General features: G+C 40.9%; 1 long non-coding RNA gene and 1 pseudogene across 3 annotated transcripts in view; one reads left to right on the forward strand and one right to left on the reverse strand.

The window, feature by feature from the left end:
- LOC147823564 (uncharacterized) overlaps nt 1-21,206 on the forward strand; it is a 56,967-nt gene that overhangs the window by 16,613 nt on the left and 19,148 nt on the right. The gene's annotated exons all lie outside the window — the stretch shown is intronic.
- Nucleotides 13,167-14,918, reverse strand: LOC101716018 (BAG family molecular chaperone regulator 2-like; annotated as a pseudogene).

The raw sequence follows: 21,206 nt of genomic DNA on the forward strand, positions 1-21,206 counted from the left end.
AAAATTGTACATTTTGAAAAGGCATGGTTTAATGTACATCAGTTATACTTTAATAAAAATTAAACAGAAAAAGTAACAAGGAAAACTTTTCAACTGGCTTCTTATTCATGAATATGGAGTCAGAACATTGATCACTCAAAGATGTTCATGCCCTAATATCCAGAACTAGACATAAATTTGTGAAGCAGTGTGATCTGTGAATGCTACCTTATATGGCAAAGGAATTTTGCAGATGCAACTAAAAGTGTGAACTTCAAGATTAAGGAGTGATTTTGGGTTGACTGTGTAGACCCAATGTCCTTACAAGGGAAGAATCTTTTCCACTGGGTCAGAGAGATGAGATGGAAGAAGGCAGAGAGATTTGAAGGACTCAAACTGCCAGTGCTGGCTTTGAAGGTAAAGAAAGGGGTTCATGAGCCAAAGAACATGGTGACCTCTTGGAGCTGGGACTGTCTCATTTTACAGAAAATAGGGACTTTAGTTTTACCCCTAAAAAAATTAAATTCTACAGTTAAGTCAAATGAGCAAGAAACAGATTCTCCCCTAGAATCTGCAGAAGAAAATACACCTACAAATGCCTTGAGAAGACCGATACTGGACTAATCTACTGAGCTACAACATACTTAATGTGTTCTATTTTATGCCATTACATCTGTGTTAATTGATTACAACAGTAATAGACAATGAATAAAGAAAATCTTCATGGGCAACAAGTTGAAATTATTGGTTAAAGTAGCTGTTTTGAATGGCCTCTGTTTTCCAGCCATAAATCACAAATAATTGAGTTGTTTCTATTTTGTACCTATTTACTTCCTTGTTACTAACATTATGCTTACTCACTTTAAAAAACTCTGCAGTGGTCACTCAGGTATGCCACCATGGGCTGGTTGTGGGGACTTTTCTGACCTCCGGGTCTGAGCCATACGTGGGTGACATTTTCTGCTGACTGTAGAAACACCCTCCCACTACACATTAGGCCCATCGAAAGTCACATTGTAGTTTACTTTTTTTTCCTTTTAGTGTCAACTTTGAAAGCAAGAGTCTAAGTGAAAACACTACATTTTCTAGTAGCCAAAATATTTTCAGGTTTTAAAAACTGAAAACAGACAGCCTGGATTTAAATATTAGTTCCACTATAATGCTTAACTGGTTGCTCAGCCTTGTGTGCATTGGTTTACTATTTGTAAAGTGAGGACAACAATGGTACCCTGAAAATGAAGACTAAGTGAAACTATTATAGGCAGCTAAGTTGGATAAAAATTAATGTACTGCTCTCTCAAGGAAGTCAGTGAGAGGGGGAGATTTCAGAATTGTGGCTGGAGGGTACCTAAAGAAGGCAAGACATCAAGATGAAGTCACAATGGCCAGACTTGAGATTATACTACAATTGGTATCATCCAGTCCATTAAATCCAGATATACATTAGACAGTTGGGTGGGTGACCAGAACACCTAGGGCCATCCCTTCCTAAAACTTTAGAAGTCATAGATAAGCCAAGGCTAATGATGTCATCCATATGCCTTCCCTATATTCCCTGCTTCCCTGTTGGATCAATATTAGCTAAGACTTCTTTGTACCCACCTCCTGATTTTGGCCTATAAAACATTCTTGAGGAAAGGACCTTGGGGGCAACCAACTTCCAGGACCCCTCTTATCTCCCAGGAGCTATTTTTATTTCCCAATAAACCTTTCCTACTCGTAACCGCCTTTGTCTTTTGGAATTCATTCTTCAATTTCAGGGGACACACACTTGGAACATCTGACAGGTACAAGGTTCGGAGTTATATTTCTCCTATATTGGAACAGTCTATGTGAAGCGCTTTATAGGCTTCCAGTGAGTGCTAGATTGATAACTGTTATGATTATGGTAATGCCTTTGCTGTGAGTTAGGCCAATTTCCACCTTAGTAGTGGATTCACCTAACTACATAGGACCTAGTAGATGGAATCTCAATTTTCCTTTTCTGGTGTCCGTCCTACTAAGAGATGCAGGTCATTTCCTGTGGCTTTTTTTGCTCTGAAAGTTCCTGTTTCTGCCTCATGAGACAGAAGCAGGAAGAGAAAGTGACACAGTGATGTTTGCTGATGGAAGCAGGATTCTGTCCAGTGACTTCTCTCTCCTCAATTAGAAGGATGTGTGTTCCAGGACGTGGATTATTCTTTTCACTTTCTCCATCTTTTTAGCTTTTTCGAATGACCTTGGTCTCCCTAGTGAGTCTTTCCTTATCAGTGCAGGACAACGAGCTAAAAGATTCCTAAAGTTCTGTTGTTTCTCAAAACAAAACAGAACATTCCAACCAAATTTAAGCAGAATCACTTACAACATTTACAATTCTATTACATATCAGCTTTCCTGTGTGGCATTTATTTGAGGCAAGGCTCACATGGATTCAAGGGAGTCAGTTTTAGAAAATTAAATCAGACAGACTGAAATGGTGATCCAATTCATAAGAAGAAAGAAGATACATTATGCCATAGGAGAGTTATTTTTGGAGAACTTATTTTCATGACTCTGAGTGCATGGGAGAGAAAGCATATGGATGGTATTGCTAATTTAGTACGGTGTTTGCTCCAGGCTCTGTATGCAGTTTCTACAAACTAGCAGCCAATTTTTGTGTCTCCATTTTTGAATGGAGAGATGCAAGAGATGCTATCTGCTACGTGGAACAATCAAGTGAAAATAAAGTAGAAGAGTTAACGTAGGTAGTTTTGCTCACCAGTTACAGAATGGTGTGGCCTTCCAAACATGCACACTCTACACTGAGGAGGAAGTAGATGTTAGCTCTAAGAGCTTTGTGTGGGCATTCTTGAGAGTAGGTACTTTGATTTGAAAATTTTGTTAGTTGCCATAGTAATTGTCATAATTATGTGGTTTGTTCTGTCTTTGTGATGCTGAACACCTCTTCAAAGTGCCCAGGAAACAGTAGTTTTACTTTTTGTTTTTTTAGATTCTGGTGCATAGTTACAGAGATACAAAACAATAATGTGTGATTGGATTTTCAGTTCAATTAAAACAACAAAATATTATCATTTGTATATCTTTCCGTGAGGCATGTTCATTTCCTAGTCATTTTTTTAAAATGAGATTTTTCTTCAGTAGAAAAATCATCAGGAAGTGATTCCCCCTCTGCCCCCCAAGACACAGAACCTCAGAAACCAAGGTTGCAAAGCTTCATAAGAAGAACAGGAAGCCCCCCTCTTATTATGATGTGTTGTGTCAGCTATGACAGGCCCAAGTTCAGATTGAATGTAAGCTGGATTAACAGTGAGTATGTTTCTACTTCCTTTGCATTGTGTTGCTCATACTGGCCACTGATTACTTAGTCCCTGAATGCTATTTCCAGGGCTAGGTTTTGCAGGTGGCTTTGAAATATCATGAAGCAATATTTAGCTATGCAAAAAAGCATCAAACTGCAATTTTTATAAAAACTTGAAGGCCTAATGGGCAAATCTTTACTGCTCTTATTTTTTGATATGGATATATATATATATATATACACATACACATATTATATATATGTAATATAATATGCATATATATCCTATCTCAATATTGATTATTGAATTGATTTAATTTAGCGATATAATAATTAAAAAGTGAGGGTTCTTTCATGTTTGATTGTTTTCTATTTTTATCAGTAGGGGATAGAACTGGCTCTGGTCTTGATTGAGCTTTGTGATGTGAGAATTGAAGCACCCCATTGGCTGGCAGATGTGTGAGAGGAAAATGTGTAGGCGTGGTTCAATTGGAGTTTGGGTTGTTGTACAGGTTGGGATGGGACAGTAGGAACTAACTGCCTCTTACCTGTTTCCAAACAGCTGAGAAAGTTTAGGATGAATGAGTAGTACATAGCATTTCTTACACTTAATATACTAGGCTTTTAAACAGATCAATTAAAACAGTATGTCTCAAAACTAAAATCTTTGTACAACTATGGATTTTCTTGCTGTTAATGTCTAGTGCCAATATTTGTGTTTTATGTGAATTTTTATTTATTGTTAAAGCATATTGATTATGCAAATTAATGCAACAATGAGATTTGCTTTGTATATATTAGAATGTCCAAAACTCAGAATATTGATAACATCAAATAATGGCAAGGTGTAAAGCAACAAGAACTCTCATTGATTTCTGGGGAGAATATGAAATGTAGAACCACTTTGGAAGACAGTTAAGAAGTGTCTTATGCTGGGTGTGGTGGCACATGCCTATAGTCCCAGCACTTGGGACGCTGTGGCAGGAGGATCTCCAGGAGTTCAAGGCCAGCCTGGGCTACATAGTGAGTCCATGGCCAGCCTGAACTAGCAAGGCCATACGAGAAAAAAAAAAAAAGAAAAAGAAAAAAGAAGTGTCTTACAAAGCTAAACACACCTTTATGTATATTTAGAGACCAAGACCTAGCTCCTTGATATCTAACCATTTTGCCCACAGGAGTTGAAAATGTATATTCACATAAAAATTTGCACAAGGATATTTATAACAAATTTATTCCTAATCGCCCAAATATGGAAGCAACCAAGATGTGGTTTAGCAGGTGAATGGATAAACTCTGGTGTATCTAGATAGTGGAATATTATTCACTGTTATGAAGGAATGAGTCATGAAGTCATGGAAAGAAATAGAAAAAAGTTAAATGTATATCACTAAACAAAGGAACTCATTAGAAAAGACTCTATACTGTAGCATTCCAAGCATATCTCTTTCTGTAAAAGACAAAATTATAAGACAGTATGATCAGTGGTTGTCAGAGATTAGTAGGGAGAGAAGGATGAATAGAACAGAGATTTTCAGGGCACTGAAAACACTTGGATAATACTGTAATAGTTGATGCATGTCATTATGTTTGTGCAAACCCCTGTACGGTGTGACACTCATAGTGGAAGCTATTAACTGTGGACTTGGAATGATAACTAAGCTGTCAGTGTGCATTAAAGGTGGCTACATATGTGTGGGGAAACGAGGTAAATGGGAAATCTTTTTCTTCCTTCTAATTTCACTGTGAACCTGAAACTGCTCTAAAAAGTTAAGGCTTGACAACAAAACACTTTGATGATAAGAATTCTGAACTGGGCAAGGAGGCACATGCCTGTGATCCCAGCACTCTTGCAGCCTGAGTCAAAAAGACCCCAAGTTCCAGCCCAGCCTGGGGAATTTAGCAACTTAGCAATACCTTGCCTCTAAATCAACAATAAAAACTACTGAAGTTGTATCTCAGTGCAAAGGCCCTGGGTTCAATCCCTAGTACTGAAAAAAACAAATTCTGCCAGTTAGAAAATGTGACTGGGAAACTATATACTCTTGGTAAAGTATTTTGAGAGAAGTTATTGACAGTCTAAAATTCATCAGTTTTATTTTTAATTTTTATTTATTTATTGGTAACAGGGATCGAACTTGGGACCTTGTGCCTGCAAGGCAGGTGCTAGAACCGCTGAGCTAAATCCCCGGCCCAAATTCGTCAGTTTTATTGGCTAGCCCTTCTGTGTAGTTTCCTGCTGGAAATGTTGAGGATTATGCAAATGTTAAATTTTTATTGAAAAGGAAATAATGTATAGTGAGATTTAGACTGAATTAATGCCATCAAAATTTAATCAGATACATTAAATCATGCATATAACTAAGAAAAATGAAAAAGCCACAAACCAGTATTAGCTTCATAACATATAGTTCTTTCTTTTTTATTTAAGCATTTTAAAATTTAATTTTGACAGATAAGACATTCTTGTGGTTCAAAACCACCTGAGGAGTTGTACAGGGAAAAGTGTTTTATATTCATATCTCTCATTCACTCACTCCTTACTTCTTACCTTATGGGTAACAGCTGCTACTCATTCCTCAAATATACTTCTAGAATTCCTTTCTGCATATAAAGAAAATGTATATTATTTTCCTTCTTTCTATCCAAAAGGTTACTAAGAATATACACTGTTCTATTTTCAATCAACAAACACTATTTTATACTGTTTTATTTTAACTTATATACACCATCTTTACATGACATACTTTGGATACTACCCAGTTTCAGTACATGCTGTGTTTATGTTTGCTTTTTAGCAATTACTTATAATCACATATGGATGTACAACTATTTATTAGCTATTTACACAGTGATGAACTTCTGAATATTTTCACATTTTTCATTGCAGTAAGAAATCTTGTGCATACAACAATCCATATATTACTAAAGTGTAGCTGGGGTTTCCTTCCAATGAAAAAAACCGTAGGCTGTAGGATAAGCATTTGTAATTGGTAAAGATAATAACACACACATCTCAATATATGCTCTGATCAGAAATGCATGAGAAAATTCTTTATCCCCCAGGGACCTAGCCACAGAGTGTTAGCTAACTTTGGATTTTTACCAAATGAGAGATAGAAAATGATATTTCATCTGTAGTTTTTACATTTCTCTTTTTTAATAAGTGAATTACCTTATAATTTAATTAACAGGTAATTTTATTTCCTTTTTCTACATTTTGAAAGGGTTACAGTCTCATCAATTTATATATTAAGAACTCTAAACTTTTGACACATAAGGGTTGGATAGACCTCCCTAAATTCAGATTGATAAAGAAAAACTTCCAAGTGATTTTCTTATTGTTTTATGCTTGCATTTAAAAATGTTTAAATCTTTAGTACATCCAGAATTCATTATGATATATGAAGTGAAATATATGTGGTATATGAGGTATACTACTTCATATATGAAGTGTATGTGGTATATGAGGTATATGAGGTACAATATATGTGGTATATGAGGTATATTACTTCACTTATTTCTATACCATTTATTAACTAGTTCTTTTTCACAATCATTTGAGATGGTATCATTTTTACACACTAAAAATACAATCAATTTCTACATATATCTGAGTGTAGTTAACCTCTGATTTTGCTAATAGACCAGTATGAAAGTCTTAATTATTTAGGTTTTAAAAAATGTTTAATATCTTTTAGTGTTAGCCCCATTTCTATATTCATTTTTCATCATAAATTTGGCTCCAGGTGATGTAGGACTGTTTGGCTTTCATTGAGATTATATTAACTTTACAAATTAATTTAGGAAGAACTGACACATTCGTGATACGGTCTTCTTAGCCAATAACATAGTCCTTTCTGTTTTGTTAGAAAGTTTATTTTGTGGCCTACAGTAGTAGTTAAAGTTTTATTTTTAATAAGTCTCACATTTTTCTTGACCAATAGGTTTATGTATTTTATTTTTGTTGCTGTTGTATATGGAACCTTTTCTTCCATTTAGTCATCTTACAGATTGTTTGAATAGATGAAAACTATTGATTTTGTATATTGACTTTGTACTTGATTATCTAACTGAACAATCTTACTGTTTGTAAAAGTCAGTAAACTCTCTTTAATCTTCCAATTACACTGTCATCTATAATTAGTGATATTATTACTAATTTCTTCTATTTTTTATACTTATAATTTCTTTCTTTTGGGTAATTGTGTTGAGCAACAACTTTTAACAAAATGTAGAATAGTAGTGTTAGTGAATTCTACCCAATATCATAAAATGTTTCCATAAAAGTAAAAAAATGGTATGATGGCTTTGAATTGAAATATTTGCATTTTGTCATGATAAGACAACATCTTTCTATTTCTGTATCATTCAATTTTTTTTTTTTTGGTACCAGTGATTGAACTCAGGGTCTCCTGCTTGTCAGGCAAGCGCTGTGCTGCTGAGCTACATCCCTGGCCCCATCCAATGTTTTCTTTGTTGTTTGTTGTATCAAGAAAGGTTGATAAATTTCACTCAGTGCTTTTTCAGCTTCTGTAGAGTGTTGTTTGGTGCTTTTCTTTGGATTTGGCAATATCATAAACTGCATTAATAGAGTTTCTAATATTGAACCAATGTGACCTCATTTTAAAACAATATTTTTAAAATGAGCTTCTGGATTCAGTTTATATTGTTTAGAGTATTTACATCATTTGTAATATTGTGATTAGTCTTTAGTTAGCATGTCAAAGTGTTGTCTATATTATTCTAGTATTTTTAGTGTTCATGAACATTTTCTATAGTCTTCTTGTTTGAAAAGGTGATGTACTCTATTTTTCAGACTACACTGTTTATAATATTTGTTGGGGTCAATGGGCTGAAGGGAAGCCCAGTCAGGAAAAGTTCTCAGAGAAAAGAATATGCATGGAAGAGACATCACAAAAAAGCTGGAACCAAATTTTATTTTCCAGCATAGCACTTATAGTAATTTTTTATGAGCTTACTGGGACATAATAAGATAAAATATTCTGGGCAACCTTGCAGGCCATGTGGTGCATGCGTAGTTGTCTATGCTGATTCATTATTATATGATGAAGCCCCATTGTGTAACTGCACTAAATGATGGGGTCATGTCCTCAGGTGCCCTCAGGTACCCTCAGATGCCTGGGCTTTGACACATCTTAGAGCAGCCCCCTACATTCCACCCTTTCAAAGATGTGGGGGCCTGCCACTTCTTTTGAATGGCACATAAGACTGCCCCTTGTTCCCAGGGCCCACAAAAGTAATACAAGGAATAACACATAACCACCAATCCCATTGCTATTGCAGCAGCACTGAGAGCTACCCAGTGCCAGGTGGATCCTAGGGATTCCCACCATTGGGTCAGAGGGTTTTGTTGCAAGGCCTGGATGGTGGACATCTTGTGTCCATCTCTTGTAAGGCCTCTTGTACTTGTTTCTGGTGGTCTGGAATAAAATCATAGCATTCTATATCTAGGAGGGCACAAGTGCCTACCTGTGCTGCAGTCAACAAATCCAGAGGCGTGTGGTTCTGCACACCACATTTCCTATCTGGGACATTTCATCCATGAGCAACATCAGAGACTGGCACATGGTATTTAGGGCCTGTGTCATGTGTTGAGCTAGAGCTTCAACTTGGAGGGCTAGGTCTATAGTCCCTGCTCCTGGGATCAGTACTGCCATAGGATAAAACCACCAAGCCACTTGTGTGATACAGTGCCATCTGTGATATACAGTGGGATATGCATCTGTGGGGTGTGTCTGTCAGAGTGGGCCTGATAGTGCCCTTAAAATAGGGAAACCCCTAAGTGTAGTGCCCTATCCAGTGTGTGGGGAGATATGGCCAACCTGTACTGCCACAGACCAGTAAAGCATCTGCCATGGGCCAATTAGTGGGCACTGTACCTATGAGCTTATGGTCATCCCACCAGGCATTCATGTCATTCACTCATAACCTGTCATTACACAAGTTTGGGGTATCCATCCCACTGTGTGATTTCCCACTGATGCACTGAACCTGTTCAGTACAGAGTGGGGCAACATCCAACAATATTACTTGATTCCCTGTCATCCACCACCAACTATTATGCATCATAGGTCCCAGTCCTTGTGGGGTGGTTGTGCTCTTCCAAATCAGCACCTCAACAGCCTGGTGTCACTGATCCCAGGTGAGTCCAGTCTGGTTCTGGTGTCACCAGTCCATCCAATTGTGCAGAGATGCTGGTGCAATTCTCCATGGAAAGCCTTCAGCCGCATTCATGGGGAGTTCAATGCACACCCAAAAGTATGATTGCTGGTGCATATGAGCAAATGTGTATGCCCAGGAGATGATGTTGTTGGCTTGGCTCATCCTGGTCAGAAGGACAGAGCAGAAAGAGAAACCATCATAGGGAATTTTCGCCCTTCAGGGAGGCTGCAGGCCACATGTTCATCCTGTGACAGGATGGTGGCTGGGATCATTTTATCTCCCGGTTTGGAATACCAGACCTGTGTCCTGGTTGCCACTGGAGGCAAGGGTGTTGGAGCCAGGTCTATCACCCCTATGGGAATAGGCCAATCAGCCACAATGTCACTTCCCTTCAGAATGGTGGCCCCAGCATTGGGTGGAGAGCGTATGGAGGCCTTCAGGGAACATGCTGAAATCCAGGGCAGCACCTCTGTGGCATAGTGCAGTAACAGAGCTCCAAGAGGAACACCAAATTCCCCAGCAGGGAGTCTGTGGGACACTCCCAAGTTCATTGGTACCAGGTCCCTGGCCAGATAGGCTTTAGTGCGAGGAGGATCAAAGCCCCTTTTCCCTCCTTAGGACCTTGCTGTGCCAGTTGAATGCACAGATGAGGGCTATGCTTTTAGGAGGCGACCCAATGGGCTGTCACCTGTACACCAGGGGCTGGTCATTGAGCCATTGAACAACCTATGGTAAGGCTCACACCCACCCGATAAACTTTGTAGTCAAATAGGCCACCTTAGTTTCAAGAGCCCAATATATCTCTCAATCATACCAGCAGCTTGTTACTGGTAGGGCACATGAAAGTGCCAGGTAATATCATTGCCTCTGGCCTACTAGTATACCTAAGCCTCTGTAAAGTGGTTTCCCTGGTCAGATGATATACTTGGTGGTATCCCGTACTCTGCAGTCAACCACTGAATGCCTTAATGGTATGGGCCTGGTCAGCAGAGGGCACAGGGTAGGCAAAGCCTATACCCAAGGCAATATCCACAGCAGTCAGAGCACATTTATGTCCCTGTGAGAGAGGCAGGGGCCTGATACAGTCTACCTGCCATTGCTGCAGGGGTTGGGGTGCCCGTGGTATTGCACCCAATTGAGTGGGCACCCTCCTCCCCTTGGACACATTGAGGGCATGCTTTCACTGCTGCTCGTGCCTCTGTGGGCATCATATCCAAATGCCATCACTGTGCTACAGCTTTTGTGGTATGGAGCCCTATGTTCCCCAATTTCTTACGGAGCCAAGGTGCCACTGCTGAGGGTGGCCCTTCAAGGGCTGCTACCCTTATCAAGGAGTCTGCTAAATCATTCCCTGGCAAGAGGAGAGGCCTGTGTCCTGACACATGGTATACCACATGTGTTACAGTCTGGCCACACTTACATAAGTCTTGTCATAACTCAGCACCCCATAGGGGTCAGTGTCCTATCTGACAGTCTTGGGCTTCCCAGGTTGGTAACCAGAGTGTCAGCCCTCAGAATATGGCCCAGCTGTTTGTGCAAACATGCAGAGGTTCATCCTCATGCATGACAAGTAACCACACTGCCTGCAGCTCTGCCCATTGGCTTGACTTGTCTGTCTCAACCTCAAACCAGAGAGTCTCTGCAATGAGCTAGACAGTGACCACCATCCACTGCAGGGTTGTGCCACGACTAGAGCCATTCATATACCAGCCCTCAGCCAGGGGTCTCTTCTTCCCTTCCACATAGGGACTAGGGGTCATGACCGGAAACTCATCATCCTGTAAGGTTTCTTGGGCCATGTATGTCATGGGTCCCAGCATTGCTGCCAGTTTGGCCACTAGAGGGCTGGCTGAAATCGAGGCTCTCTGTTGTAGATATGTTCCCCATTGTGCTAGGATCGGGGCCTGAGCCACGCCAGTCCGGGGATGAGACATCTATATGCATACCCAGCCCTGCTTTTGGTATTTAGTTTGCACTTCCACAGTCTGCTGCCCCGTGATTCCTTCACAAGAATGCAGAGCAGCATATACCGCTGCCAGCTGCTTCTCAATCAAGGAATACCTGCTTTCAGCTCCTTTCCACAACTGTGACCAAAAGCCAATAAGGTGCTTCTGCTTTCCCTGATTTTGCCACAAACCCCAGCCAAACTCAACCTCATCCATGTTCACTGTTAGGGTGAAAGGAAGGTCAACAGCTCAAAGGGCCTGTGCTTGAGTGACTGTCCTCTTTGAGTCATGGAATGCAGCATCTGCTGCGTCATTCCAGTCGAATGTTGCACCCTTTTGAGTCATCTGATGTAGACAGAGGGTGAGGCAAAGTGGCCAGGTGTGGAATGCATGTCTGTGAGAAAACTAGCAAGCCCACTTCTGCTTGTAACTGGCATACGGTTGTCAGTCTGGGATATGCCTGCATCTTATCAATTATTGCATTGGGGATTACTTTTGTTTTACCCGACCAGATAACACCCAAGAATTTGACAGATAAGCCAAGGTCCTGGATCCTGTCTTCATTGATGGCCCACCCCCAGGCCAGCAAAGCTTCATTTAGACTACCTTCAGCAGCTTCCAAATCTGTAAGGCAATCAGAGATTGAAGGAACATCATTAATATAATGGAACAGAAGACACAGAGTGTGGCTTGGTCCATGTGGCCAAATTCTGGGCCACTAGGCTATGGCACAAAGTATGGCTATGCAAATACTCTTGTGGCAACACTTGAAAAGACTATTGTCTGCCCTCCCAGGTGAGGGCAAACTGGTCCTGACTCTCAGGTTTGTTAGTGATGGAGAAGAACGCATTGGCCAGGTCCACTATGTAGTGGTGTTGACCTGATGTCAGGGTGAGAGCCAGTCTGTCAAGTCAGCAATATTAAGTACTATTGTGTGCAATGGAGGAGTCCTTTTGCTCTGTTCCAGGTAGTCCACAGTCATTCTCCAAGTCCCATTTGGCTTCCACAAACACCAAAAAGGGGATTGAAAGTACTTTGGGCAGGGAGTATCACTCCTGTTTCTTCTAACCTCAAAACTGTCTTATTTTCTCATGATCCTCAGGCAGCTGGTACTGCGTCACACACACAATCCTCGTTGTCTTGTACAATAGTTTTTTTTTTTTAATTTTAGAAGAATGCATTTGAGAGACCAAGTGGATATGTAATTCTTCACATTGGTAAAATGAAAGGTGATTGTCTTGCATTCTAAGCCATGTGTTCAAGTATGTAAAAATATATTATACATAAATCTTTAGCTTCAAAGTAATCTGGTATATACAGATGCCTGGAGACATCTGTATGAGTGGGAGGACGCAGGACAGGCTTTCTTGTGTTCCCTGGAATCCTTGAGGCACACTTCCTGTTCACACGGGGTGTGCACTGCGGAAGGCAGGAGCTTCTGCAGGTTCCAGTCCCGGATCCATTTCTCTGCCCCAGTTTAGCAAAGACCAGTGATACTTTGCCCCTAGCTGAGCTTTACTTTCCCCACATACTGTGCTCATCTACAAAATAGTAAAATACATAGTGCTAGATCCTAGTATGAGGCAAGAATTCAGTCTAAAATCTCTAGATAATTAAAATACTAGTTTCAATTGAGTTGCAAAACTGACACTGCAATAATTTCCTCATCTGAAATAACTGTTCCTATCAAGTAAGTGGCTATGGCTGACATAAAGAACTAGTGTCACTTAAAGTAGCATCTTAGCATCTTGACATGACCCGTGTGCCCGTAAGCTTGGAGACTAGTTCAGTCTGCTCTCGGCATTTGCTTGCAGAACTTTGGAGCTGGCTCCTTTTGAATGCTCTAGCAGCTTGATGGTCTTGTTGGAGTTCTCAATGTTTCTAAGCAGAGTCTCTAGTCTTCTCTTGATTTTCTTCTGATCCTCAAGAGCACAACCAATCACTATAGATTGAAACTTCTGATCCACTGGGCCCGGTGGCACCTCAGAACACGCACTGTAGAGTGACATTAAGTGACACTTGGCACTGCCCAGGTCATCCAGGAACTTGCTGACCACGTCATCTATAATCCTCGTGGCGTGATTCAGGGACTCTTCCTGCTGTGGGTTTCCAACTGTTTCTACTGAAACTTCAACGGTGAGGGTTTGTCCTATCAAACGGTCTGCAGTCAGATTCAATTCTTCTCGTTCTTGGGACACCAGCTGGCATCTCAGGTGTGTGCATCTGCACAAGCTGGGGATCTCTGCCTTCATAACCAGGACGGAGATCCCATGCAGAGTGAGCAGGCAGCATAAGTAGGGTGTGTGCTGGGAAGAGCTGCTGGGACACCCATCACTGATCTGCCGCATGTCCTGGCTGTTCTGGATGCTGTGGATCATCTCCAGGAGGACTTCTTTTTCTTGCTCAATAGCAGTTGCTGCTTCTTGCAAAGCTTCAACCCACAGCTCCAGCTGGTCCAGGCTCTCCAGCAGGCGGCCTGAGCGGTCGGCCATGGACAACGAGCGGCAAAAGCGGCCCTCGTCGGCCTTGGCCTGGATCCTCGTTGGCCTTGGCCTGGATCCTCGCCTGCCTCATCGCCGCGCGGCAGCCGGAGGGGAAGGAGGCAGCGGGCAGGAGGGGGCGGGGCAGCAGCAGGCCTGGAGGGAGGCGGGCCAACGGGGAGGGAGAAGGGACAAGGATAGGGCGAGGGGCGACGCGGGGGAAGTCGGGGAGGGAAGAGCCATACAATGTACAATAGTTTTTATCATGCAAATCCGCAAATGGAATTCTTCCTGTGTGGTGTCTAGCCAGGCACCAGCCAGTATGTGCACCCCTAGTACGTATTTAGCAACTGAGGAAACATTAACATCATAGGGACACAGGGCCAAATGCCCGATGCCCAAAGTCACCTTGGGCTTCCAAACCATAATGTAGTGACCTCCATACCCCTCTCTTTGTGCAGTGGTTCCTGGATTGGCATGGATCAACATTAACTCAGCTCCAGTATCCACCAATGCCAGTACATGCTATACATTTTTTGGGGACCAATAAATAGTTAATTCTACATGTGGCCTATGGTCTCCCAGGGTCCCTAGCAACTGGATACCTTGGACTGTCTCCTAATCTGGGTAAAAAGCTGTGAGGGTCAGCTCATCCTGCTTCACAGGGGCTGCCTTTACCCAAGGACCAGTATTGCTGGTCAGGGGGCAACTGGTTCCACAAAGACAACACGTCTAAGGGCTGCTCCTCTAGCCTCCCTGTATCTAAACCAGCTGCTATTAGATCTGCCCAGATTTGGTATTGGCTTACCTTCAAGGGACCAGGTGTCTGCCCCTGAGGGTTGGTCTTGTTTGTCCTGAGGGTGCTCGTTTTTTCTCCTTTGGAGTCTGGGATTTTACTGGTCTGGTCTTACCTTGGTGCTTCACCTCTACATTGCCCAGACACATCAAAGTGTCCACTGCATCATGAATTGGATGACCTACAAAAGGTGCTAGCAGGGCTGCCACTGTGCCAAACTTGCCAGCTGGGCTGCTGGCCTGGACCAGATCTTTCATGCATGCTGTGAGCAATTCTTAATCAGGGTTACTGTGGTAAGCAGCAAACATCATCTGCATGCCCATTTCATGCAGCACATCTACCAAGTCCAGAAAGGTTGTCCATTTTATGACTTACTTCAGCAAGTCACCCAGGTTTGGCCAAAGCATGTGGGCTGCTGCCATCAGCCAATTTATCATATTTATTGTATAACAGTTACCAGCCTCTGTGCAACCTGTAAAATCTGGCACATGGAGTTGGTACCAGCTATGCTGGCTAACTGAGCCATTTCCCGTGGGTTTGTGTTGGGAGCCATTCTACATAATTTTTGGGAAAAATCATTTCACAATTAAATTATGATTAGGCCTAATCTTCTTGCCTACAGGCTGGCTATGACATGCCAAAACATAACTCCATTTTTGCCTCCAGTCACAGCTGAGACCTCAATGGTCCTGTGATGCTGCTGAAGACATCCTGGTTCCTTGAGAATCAAGTAGTAAGAGAAAGGTTTCACCTGGGGAGGGACAAACTCCTTATCAGTTTAACTCATCCCACCTACTGTTGTAAGAACATCTTTGCTCATCTTACCATCCTAATCAACATAAGCTTCTCACTGACCTAAGATCCTCATTATCAAAAGATCCTCATGGTCATAGGATTACTGCCACCCTCCCAGACATCTGATACTTCCCCCAATAATAAGATCCTTGTCAATTTAGGATTATTTCCACCCTCTGAGTCATCTGTTACTCCCTATGAATCCAATAAATAGTGGCAAGCTCCGAGTGCCTTCGTCTTTGCTGCCCAGAGCAGCATTGATTAAGCCCAGAAACCAGCTTCTTCTCTAAGTCTCATTTCCTGTCTTTATTCTTTAATTCACCTTGTACTGTCATGGCTCACAGGAGACCAGGACACACTGCAGGAGCTCTGATAACATCTCCTTTTTCTGTTCCCTACAGGTCTACCTCTGTGTTGTCAGCCCTTCATTCCAGAGCCATAGCAGCCATCAAAACAGTGTCTTACCCAACCTTTGCTTCAATTATTTTACCAGTTTCTGCAGCTCCATTGCTGTGGTTGTATATATTGTATGGTGGGTAGACCTAGGTGGAACTCCTGATTCTCCCTCTTGGGTCAAGGGCTTTTCTGCTTTCACCCTTTCCTAGACAGTGGGTCTGCCTAGAACACCAGGAGGCTCTCCTATTGGGTGGGACTTACCCCCCAAGAGGAGGTAGCACTCCCTACTTCCTTCAGCATGGCTTCTGGAGCTGCCATGTGTTACTCTAAACTCTCTTCCGGTTTGCTGCAATTGGTTCATCTGCTGCATAAGATCTTCTGCCTCCTGTCTCACATGGTGGAAGAGACTAAAAAACAAACAAGACATCTTCCCTGCAGATTCATGGTAGGTGAGAGGAATTTGCGTCTCCAGCATTTCCAAGGCCGGTAAAACACCTCTGGGTCTCAAGTGAACTGCTTCCCAGTTCTTGGGAGATTTCCAAGCTGCCAATAAAGTTGCTATCAGAAGCCAGAGTGAGGCCAGGGGGATTCATTGCAGTACCTCCCCAGGGTTACTCCCCTATGTCTGGTGCTGTTTCTGCAGACACTGTGGTGTCTACACCAAATGTCAGGGTCAGTGGGCTGAAGGGAGGTCCAGTCAGGTGAGGTACCCAAAGAAAAGAACACTTGTGAAGCAGATATCACAAAAAAGCAGGAACCAAACTTTATTTTCCAGAGTAGCACTTTCAGTAGTTTTTTGTTTTTTTTTTTGTATTAAATTCTTTTATTGGTACATTGTAGGTATACAACACAATTACATTTCTCAATGGGAATTGTACCTTTATATAATGCATCTTGGTTCTTATTTTTTCCCCATTCCTAACCCTCCCTTCACGCCCTCCACCCTTCCCTATTTACAAAGACTTTATTTCCATTTTTTTCATTTCTCATCAATTTTTCCTTTCCCTTTTTTCTTTCCCCTGCCCCTCCCACTACCCCTACCCTTTTGGACTTTTTCTTCCTATTTTACATTATTGATTATTCTTTCTAATCATTGGTACATTTTAGGTATACAATATAATGACATTCATCATTGGAAATTTGCACCTTTACATAGTCTCTCTTGGTTCTTACTTTTCACCCTTGCCCAGCCCTCCCTTCAACCCCTCCAGTCCTCCCTATTTACAAAGATTTTGTTCTTATTTTTCCATTTTCTCATATTAATCCCATTCCCTTCCATTCTTTCCCCTAGCCCTCCCACTTCCTTCCCCTTTGCCCCTTTTCTTCCTATTTCACATTACCTATTATACATTTAGTCCTTATTTACACTTTCAGTTTCTCACACCAGAGAAACTATTCGGTATTTACACATGTGTGTCCTATTTATTTCACTTAAGAGTATTGCCTCAATGTGCATCCACATAGCTATAAATGTCTCTAATTTCTCATTTTTTATGACTGAGTAGTACTCCATTTTATAAAAAAACCCCACATTTTCTTTATCCAGTCTCCAGTTGATGGACATTTGGGCTGTTTCCAAGTTTTAGCTATTACAAACTGCACTGCTATGAACATGGGTGCACATATATCACTGTGGTATGATTCTTTTAATTCTTTGGGGAAGATCCCCAGCAGTGGACTAGCGGGGTCAAATGGGACTTCCAGTCCTAGTTCTTGGAGATATCTCCATACTGATTTCCACAGTGGTTGCACCAGTCTACACTCCCACCAGCAGTGGAGCAGGGTTCCTCTTTCCCCACAGCTCCGCCAGCATTTGTTATTGGTTGATTTCATGATAGCAGCCATTCTTTTTGGAGTGAAGTGGAATCTCAGCATTGTTTTCATTTGCATCTCTTGAATGACCAGTGATGTTGAACATTTTTTTCATGTATTTATTTGCTATTTCTACATCTTTGTCTGAGAAATGTCTGTTCATTTCAGATGCCCATTTTTGGATTGGGTCTTTAAATTTGGGAGGTCTGATCTTTTTAAGTTCTTTATAGATTTGAGATAGTAGACCTTTGTCTGAGGAAGAGCAGGTGAAGATTTTTTCCCACATTGTGGGTTGTCTCTTCACACTGCTGGTGGTTTCTTTTGCTGTGCAGAAGCTTTTTAATAAGAAGAGATCCCATTTGTCGATTGTTTGTTCTAGTTCAAGGGCAACTGAGGTTTTGTTCATAAAATCTTTTCCTACACCGATGTCTTTAAGGGTTCTACCTAACCTCTGTTCCAACTGGTTCAGAGTTTCTATTTTAATATTTAGATCTTTAATCCATTTTGATTTTAGTTGAGTGCATGGTGAGAGATACAGGTCTAGTTTTAATCTTTGGCAAATTGAAGCCCAATTTTTCCAGCACCATTTCTTAAAGAGGCTATCTTTCCTCCAGTGAGGGTGTTTGGCTCTTTTATTGAAGATGAGGTGGCTGAGTGTGTCTGGCATTGTTTCTGCATCTTCTAATCTGTTCCACTGGTCCTCAGGTCTGTTTCTTTGCCAGTACCATGCTGTTTTTATCACAGTAGCTTTGTAGTATAGTTTCAGGCTGGGGATTGTGATACCCCCTGGCACGTCTCTGTTACCTAGAATTGCTTTTGCTATTCTGGGTCTCTTCTTGCTCTAAATGAATTTTTGGATTGTTTTCTCAAGGTCTATGAAGTATGCTGCTGGGATCTCAATTGGAATTGCATTAAATCTATATAGCAGTTTTGGAAGTATGGCCATTTTCACTCTATTAATCCTTCTTACCCAGGAGCAGGGGATGTCTGTCCATTTTCTGATATCATCTTCAATCTCTCTTTTCAGAGTGCCATAGTTTTCAGAGAAGAGGTCTTTGATTTCTTTCATTAGGATGATTCCTAGATATTTCAGTTTTTTGGATGCTATTGTGAAAGGAATTATTTGCCCTATTTCTCTCTCAGAGAGTCTGTCATTGGTGTAGAGGAAAGCTATTGATTTTTGTGTGTTGACCTTGTAACCAGCTACTTGACTGAATTTGGTTATTAAGTCTAGACGACTTTTGGTGGAGTTCTTGGGGTCTTCTATATAGAGTATCATGTCATCTGCAAATAATGACAATTTGACTTCTTCATTACCTATCTTTATTCCTTTTATTTCTTTCTCTTGTCTAATTGCCATGGCTAATGTTTCCAGAACTATATTGAACAAGAGTGGTGATAGTGGACATCCTTGTCTTGTTCCTGATTTTAGTGTGAAGGATTTCAGTTTTTGACCATTTAGTATGATATTGGCTGTTGGTTTTTCATAGATAGCTTCTATCAGTTTGAGGCAGAGACCATGTATTCCAATTTTTTGTAGGGCTTTTATTGTAAATGCATGTTGGATTTTGTCAAATGCTTTTTTCTGCATCTATGGAGATAATCATATGGTTTTTGTCCTTGGCTCTATTGATATAGTGTATTACATTAATTGATTTTCATATATTGAACCATCCCTGCATCCCTGGGATGAATCCCACTTGATCAGGGTGTATGATCTTCTTGATGATCTTCTGCATTCTGTTTGCCAGTATCTTATTAAGGATTTTTTTTCTGTATGTTCATTAGTGAGATTGGCCTATAGTTCTCTTTTTCAGTTGGGTCTTTCTCTGCTTTGGGGATCAAGGTGATGCTTGCTTCCAGGAATGAATTTGGGAGTATTGCTTCCCTTTCAATTTCATTGAAGAGTTTAAACAGTAAGGGCAGCAGTTCCTCTCTAAATGTCTTGTAGAATTCAGCAGTGAAGCCATCAGGGCCCGGGTTCTTCTTAGTTGATAAGTTTTCAATTACATTTTCAATTTCATTGGTTGATATTGGATGGTTCAGAATTTTTAGGCCTTCTTCGTTCAACTTTGGTAATTCATATGTATCTAGGAATCTGTCCATTTCTTCTTTGTTGTCCATCTTATTGGCATATAGGTTCTGGAAGTAGGTATTGATGATCCTCTGGATTTCTGCTGGGTCTGTTGTAGTTTCACCCTTTTCATTCCTAATTGCATGGGTTTGGGCCTTTTCTTTCCTTTTTCTCACAAGGTTGGCTAAAGGTTTGTCAATTTTGTTGATTCTTTCAAAGAACCATCTCTTGGCTTCATTGATTTTTTTGTATCATTCTCTTAGTCTTCATTGCATTGATTTCTCCTTGGATCTTTATAATTTCCTCCCTTGTGTGATCTTTGGGGTTGTCCTGCTCTTCTTTTTCTAGAAGCTTGAGGTTCAGCATCAGGTTGTCTAATTGGGCTCATTCTGTTTTCCTAATATGCGTATTCACTGCTATGAATTTCCCTCATAAGACTGCTTTCATTGTGTCCCATAGATTCTGATATGTTGTATTGTTATTGTCATTTAATTGAAGGAACTGTCTGATTTCTTCTTTAATTTCCTCTGTGACCCATTGGTTATTCAGAAGTGTGTTGTTCAATTTCCACGTTTTTATGAAATTTTTTGAGTTTCTTTTGTTATGGATCTCCAATTTCATCGCACTATGGTCTGATAATATAGAGGGGATAACTTCAATTCCTTTGCACTTATTTAAACATGTTCTGTGTGTGAGTATGTGGTCTATTTTTGAGAATGACCCATGTGCAGCTGAGAAGAATGTGTATCCTGATTTTGTGGGGTGGAAGACTCTGTAAACATCTGTTAAATTCATTTGTTCAAGAGTTCAATTGATTTCTAGTATTTCATTACTTATTTTTAGTCTAGTTGATCTGTCTATTTGCGACAGTGGGGTGTTGAGGTCCCCCACTACAATTGTATTAGTGCATATATGACTTTTCATGGCCTTTAGTATTTGTTTTATATAGTTGGGTGCACCAGTGTGTGGTGCATAGATATTTATGATTGTCATCTCTTTATCTTGGATTCTTCCATTTATAAGGATGTAGTGTCCTTCTTCATCTCTCTTAATCAGGGTTGGTTTGAAATCTACTTGATCTGCAAAGAGGATAGCTACTCCTGCTTTTTTTGGGGTTCCTGTCACATGCAGTATTGTTTTCCACCCTTTAACTTTCAGTCTATGAGTTTCCTTTTGAATTAAGTGTGTTTCTTGTATGCAGCATATTGTTGGATTTTGCTTCTTAACCCATTCTGCCAGTCTATTTCTTTTGCTTGGTGAATTGAGACCATTAACATTGATGGTTATAACTGAAACATATTGACTTGTCATTGCCATGACTTTTTCTTTTTGTTGGGCTCTCCCCCTTTCCATTTAATTTCTTGTCATGCCAGATGGGTTCATTCTGCTTTGCTTCCTGGGGTTGTGACCCTCAATGTCTGTTCCTAGGATATTGTGTAAAATTCTTTGGAGTGCTGGTTTGGTATTC

The sequence above is a fragment of the Heterocephalus glaber genome, unplaced genomic scaffold (assembly GCF_053883595.1).
Source record: "Heterocephalus glaber isolate CG9 unplaced genomic scaffold, H.glaber_assembly_v1.0 deba00001572, whole genome shotgun sequence".
Taxonomy (NCBI): Eukaryota; Metazoa; Chordata; class Mammalia; order Rodentia; family Bathyergidae; genus Heterocephalus; species Heterocephalus glaber.